This window comes from Triturus cristatus, chromosome 4_2 (genome assembly GCF_964204655.1).
Source record: "Triturus cristatus chromosome 4_2, aTriCri1.1, whole genome shotgun sequence".
Taxonomy (NCBI): domain Eukaryota; kingdom Metazoa; phylum Chordata; class Amphibia; order Caudata; family Salamandridae; genus Triturus; species Triturus cristatus.
Genome location: NC_140586.1, coordinates 969248449 through 969254448, shown reverse-complemented (window position 1 = coordinate 969254448; position 6000 = coordinate 969248449). Strand labels below are relative to the sequence as shown.

Here is a 6000-nt window from a genome sequence, read left to right as displayed (position 1 = left end):
CCTCGCCTGCTGATGAAACCCTCTGAGCTGCACATAGGATGAAAGGGAGAAGGTTTCCTCTTCCGGGTCAGCGGCGGCAGAGACAGTACCAGCAGCGGGTGCTGACATCACTTCCGGCCACTGCAGAGGAAGAAGGACCCCTGAGTGTCTGTGCAGTTATCTTCATCTTCAGACCCTCAGAGACCCCCCCAGACCCTAGATCTGCCCCTGCCCCCCTCAGATCCTAGATTTGCCCCCCCCTCAGATCCCAGATGTGCCCCCCCCTCAGATCCCAGATTTGCCCCTGCCCCCACCCCCCCAGATCTCAGATCTGCCCCCCCAGCCCCCCAGGAGGAGGAGGGAGCCTGGACATGTCTGCACAGGTCTCTGCTCAGGTGGGAGATTGTCAGTACCTTCTGCTGTGTTTGTAGAAATAGACTGAATAATACTGGAGGGAATCTCTGCAGGAGCCGGGCTGAGCTGGGCTCTTCTATCCGGGGGCCCCTGGGGCTGAGCTGGGCTCTTCTATTCGGGGGCCTCTGTGGGCTGAGCTGGGCTCTTCTATCCGGGGCCCCCTGGGGCTGAGCTGGGCTCTTCTATTCGGGGGCCCTGGGGGGCTGAGCTGGGCTCTTCTATCCGGGAGCCCCTGGGGGTCTGAGCTGGGCTCTTCTATCCGGGGGCCTCTGGGGGCTGAGCTGGGCTCTTCTATCTGGGGCCCCTGGGGCTGAGCTGGGCTCTTCTATCTGGGGCCCTGGGGGGCTGAGCTGGGCTCTTCTATCCGGGAGCCCCTGGGGGTCTGAGCTGGGCTCTTCTATCCGGGGGCCTCTGGGGGCTGAGCTGGGCTCTTCTATCTGGGGCCCCTGGGGCTGAGCTGGGCTCTTCTATCCGGGGGCCTCTGGGGGCTGAGCTGGGCTCTTCTATCCCGGGGCCTCTGGGGGCTGAGCTGGGCTCTTTTATCCGGGCATCCTACTGCACTGTAAGGAGTCACTGCATCTTACTGCACTGTGAGGAGTCTGTGCACACTGCACTGTGTCTTACTGCACTATGAATAATCTGTGAGGAGCTTTTCCTGTGGAAACATTTATAAACTGCCACACGTCATACGGAGGGTCTTAAACCAGAATCTGCATTTTACTTGCACTGTAAGAAGTGCAAACAGAAGATGACATTTCTACTCTGCTCTACTTTTTACTTTGCTTTACTTTGAGGAGGCATTTGCAGCAGAATTATTCTTTCCAGCTTGCGCTGCTTTTTACTGTGAAAGTGGAAGAGAAGTTAGGACATGAATAATATGAGTTAGATTTTGATGTATTCCAATATCCAGACCTACATCTTACCAATACCACACTGCTGGCTTCTGGAGACTCACTTTGTATATTTGCCTTCTATAAACAGTGCCTGGTTCACTATAATCCCACCAAAGGTTTCCACAGTCACCAGTGCTGAATGCTTCACTCTGTGTGACTCAGAACCTCGTTTATCTTGTGAACGTCTGAAAGGAAGAGGGAATTGGACTAGTCCCTACGTATATGTAGCCTGCTTCAGAAAGTAACCCCTGGTAAGTTCCCTGGTGAACCCCCTTGTTGTTTACTAGGTGACTGGCATAGGGCATGGAATAGGCGTTCATCCTCCTGTAGCTTGTTCCATCCCATTTGCCTCCACATCAGCGCAGAAAGCCCGGAAGAGGTGAACCAAAAATATCCTCTTTTCTTGCTGGCGACTGCTCCAAATTACAAAAAGAGCTCCCTTGCTGATTGGAGACTGCTTGAAAGGCAGAATTAAGAAAGGTCTGGTTTAGCTTATTGTACACTGTTGCTCCGGGGTGACACCGGAACAGGGTGTGACAGGTATAATTTCACACAAGTGCTCAGATCACTAATTCCAGTGTTTGCCATCCAAAGAACCCATTTGGGCCCAGAGCAGTGGCATGCTCTTTTACCTGTTTATGATATATCAGGCCTGCCAAGTATCACGCATCAGGTGTGACGCTAATGCATTTCAATGTGGTGTTCCACATCACCGCACTGAAATGCGTTGTCACGCATAATGCATGTGTCTCACAGCAGACACTGACGTGCTGGCTGGCTGTTAAAACTGTTTAGTGTGGCTGCGCGCCGTGCCCCCACTGCTCTCACAGGCTTGCAGTTGAGCTAAATTAAGGCTGCTCGCAGGGTGACTCACACTGATACAATGTATCACCTTCTTGAATCCCCGCGGAGCAGCCGGCCAATCATGTTGTGTGCTTGAGGCCGGTACGTTAGGGAGCGGCTCCGCAAATGTATTCAAATATGGCGCTTGCAGCGTCACGCTGCCTGCTGCAAGCAGCTCCGCACCGGCGTTGCTGTGCGCTATCACTCAGCCGTTTTACTTAACCCCCTCAATTCAACAATGCTAGACCTGGGAGCCCGACTCGAGGAGTGAGCGACCCACTCGGGTAGCAGCAGCGGCTGCCAGGACATAGTCTGCGTGTCACTGGACGGCCCAGCCCCGGGACTCACTGGCCTGCCAGCTTGAGGCGTCGGGCCGGCAAACCCAAATTACCGTGGGGCGCAGTGGCTTGCGGCCTAAGTGAGCCTGCGCCACTGCCTTACAGAGAGACGGCGTCGCGTGTCAAGCAATTGTTAGAGCGCCACCCGCCACACTCCTTCGGACTCTACGATTACTGCCCAAGTAAGTGCCACCAGCCTGTGTGATTTACAAAATGAATGGCAGCGCGCGGTCAGGCAGCTGCAGCCTGCAGTCAGCGCCGGCCTGTGTTAGTACTAAGGTCACAGGCGACACTGCGGGATTTTTTCAACTTCGAATATCCTGCTGGCATGAGCCCCCAGTTGCTAATTATGTATTTGTGCTCGATTTCTTGCAGTACACCAGACAGAATGTTTGTGAACACTGCAAGGCACTTCAGTTTCACCCCCACACTATTGCTTGCTTGATGAATGAAGTACCTATTAAACACTTCAGCTGTTGTCAGGGGAGATGTGCTATGAATTATGACTGGAGTACCCACAAAAGAGTCATCGTGTTGGTAGTGTGTCTGATGTGAAGTGCCCTGACACCCTACATTGGTATGAGCAGAACTATAAAGCAAAGGGACTGTTTCTGAGAGAGGGGGCCGAAAGATGTTAGAGTGCTTTGGGAATTAAATAGATGATATAAGGCATATAAATGATTGATACTACACAATGGTGTTGGTCCATATATGATAATCAAAGAGCATTAGAGCGGAAATGACGGCAGACACCGACATTGAGGAACAACAAACCCAGAGATCAATTGCAGCAGTTTTAAGATCCTCTTAGAGTTTCCCGTTGCTCAAATGTGTGTAATTTCTGATATTTATATATGCTTCCCTCGTCTTCATTGCTTGATTTTGCTTGAGCGAAAGTGTCACTCATAGTCATTGAAATGTCACTCATAATTAAATGAAATATGAAAATGTCACATGTAAGCAATCTGAAACCTTGGCAGCTATGTATATCGGCCTAGTGAACTAGCGCCATGTCTCACCTAATGCCCGTCACAATAGAGTCCGTAAAACCTACAGTCTAGTGTAGCAGAAACCTTGTTGGCTTAAACAATGTAAAGATACCATGACTTGGTGTGAACCTGTACCTAGTCTCCTAGTGCCTGGCACGTGTTATTGCATTGTTAGTATCAAATTCTCCTAGTGCCCGGCCTATGTTATTGCGTTGTTTACATCAATCCTAGTGCCTGGCCTGTGTTATTGCATTGTTTGCATCAGATTCTCCTGGTGCCTGGCCTGTGTTACTGCATTGTTTGCATCAGAATCTCATAGTGCCTGGCCTGTGTTACTGCATTGTTTGCATCAGAGTGTCATAGTGCCTGGCCTGTGTTATTGCATTGTTTGCATCAGATTCTCATAGTGCCTGGCCAGTGTTATTGCATTGTTTGCATCAGATTCTCCTAGTTCCTGGCCTGTGTTATTACATTGTTTGCATCAGATTCTTCTAGTGCCTGGCCTGTGTTATTGCATTGTTTGCATCAATCCTAGTGCCTGACTCGTGTTATTTCATTGTTTGCATCAGATTCTCTTAGAGCTTGGCCTGTGTTATTGCATTGTTTGCAACAATTCTAGTCCCTGACCTGTGTTATTGCATTGTTTACATCAAACCTAGTGCCTGGCCTGTCATTGCATTTTTTGTATATAGTGCCTGGCCTGTGTTATTGCATTGTTTGCATCAGATTGTCCTAGTGCCTGCACTGTGTTATTGCATTGTTTGCGTCAGATTCTCCTAGCGCCTGGCCCATGTTATTGCATTGTTTGCATCAGATTGTCCTAGTGCCTGGCCCGTGTTATTGCATTGTTTGCGTCAGATTCTCCTAGCGCCTGGCCCATGTTATTGCATTATTTACGTCATATTCTCCTAGTGCCTGGCCCGTGTTATTGCATTGTTTGCATCAGATTCTCCTAGTGCCCGGCCTGTGTTATTGCATTGTTTGCATCAGATTCTCCTAGGGCCTGGCCACTGTTATTGCATTGTTTGCATCAGATTCTCCTAGTGCCTGGCCTGTGTTATTGCATTGTTTGCATCAGATTCTCCTAGTGCCTGGCCTGTGTTATTGCATTGTTTGCATCAGATTCTCCTAGTGCCTGGCCACTGTTATTGCATTGTATGACTCAGATTCTCCTAGTTGCTTGCCTGTGTTATTGCATTGTTTGCATCAGATTCTCCTAGTGCCTGGCCCGTGTTATTGCATTGTATGCATCAGATTCTCCTAGTTGCTTGCCTGTGTTATTGCATTGTTTGCATCAGATTCTCCTAGTGCCTGGCCCGTGTTATTGCATTGTTTGCATCAGGTTCTCCTAGTGCCTGGCCTGTGTTATTGCATTGTATGCATCAGATTCTCCTAGTTGCTTGCCCGTGTTATTGCATTGTTTGCATCAGATTCTCCTAGTGCCTGGACTGTGTTATTGCATTGTATGCATCAGATTCTCCTAGTTGCTTGCCTGTGTTATTGCATTGTTTGCATCAGATTCTCCTAGTGCCTGGCCTGTGTTATTGCATTGTTTGCGTCAGATTATTCTAGTGCCTGGCCTGTGTTGTTGCCTTGTTTGCGTCAGATTCTCCTAGTGCCTGGCCTGTGTTGTTGCCTTATTTGCATCCGATTCTCCTAGTTGCTTGCCTGTGTTATTGCATTGTTTGCATCAGATTCTCCTAGTGCCTGGCCTGTGTTATTGCATTGTTTGCGTCAGATTATTCTAGTGCCTGGCCTGTGTTGTTGCCTTGTTTGCGTCAGATTCTCCTAGTGCCTGGCCTGTGTTGTTGCCTTATTTGCATCAGATTCTCCTAGTTGCTTGCCTGTGTTATTGCATTGTTTGCATCAGATTCTCCTAGTGCCTGGCCCGTGTTATTGCATTGTTTGCATCAGATTCTCCTAGTGCCTGGCCTGTGTTATTGCATTGTATGCATCAGATTCTCCTAGTTGCTTGCCCGTGTTATTGCATTGTTTGCATCAGATTCTCCTAGTGCCTGGACTGTGTTATTGCATTGTATGCATCAGATTCTCCTAGTTGCTTGCCTGTGTTATTGCATTGTTTGCATCAGATTCTCCTAGTGCCTGGCCTGTGTTATTGCATTGTTTGCGTCAGATTATTCTAGTGCCTCGCCTGTGTTGTTGCCTTGTTTGCGTCAGATTCTCCTAGTGCCTGGCCTGTGTTGTTGCCTTATTTGCATCCGATTCTCCTAGTTGCTTGCCTGTGTTATTGCATTGTTTGCATCAGATTCTCCTAGTGCCTGGCCTGTGTTATTGCATTGTTTGCGTCAGATTATTCTAGTGCCTGGCATGTGTTATTGCATTGTTTGTGTCAGATTCTCATAGTGCCTGGCCTGTGTTGTTGCCTTGTTTGCGTCAGATTCTCCTAGTGCCTGGCCTGTGTTGTTGCCTTATTTGCATCAGATTCTCCTAGTTGCTTGCCTGTGTTATTGCATTGTTTGCATCAGATTCTCCTAGTGCCTGGCCCGTGTTATTGCATTGTTTGCATCAGATTCTCCTAGTGCC

At 49.0% G+C, this 6000-nt stretch overlaps 1 protein-coding gene across 1 annotated transcript in view; it reads left to right on the top strand.

The window, feature by feature from the left end:
• The first annotated feature begins 296 nt into the window (after positions 1-296).
• Positions 297-6000, top strand: part of LOC146839175 (uncharacterized) — a 67737-nt gene continuing 62033 nt past the window's right edge. Inside the window, exon 1 of the mRNA XM_085603189.1 lies at positions 297-374. The gene's annotated coding sequence lies outside the window, so the exon portion shown is untranslated. The remainder of the gene's footprint in view (positions 375-6000) is intronic.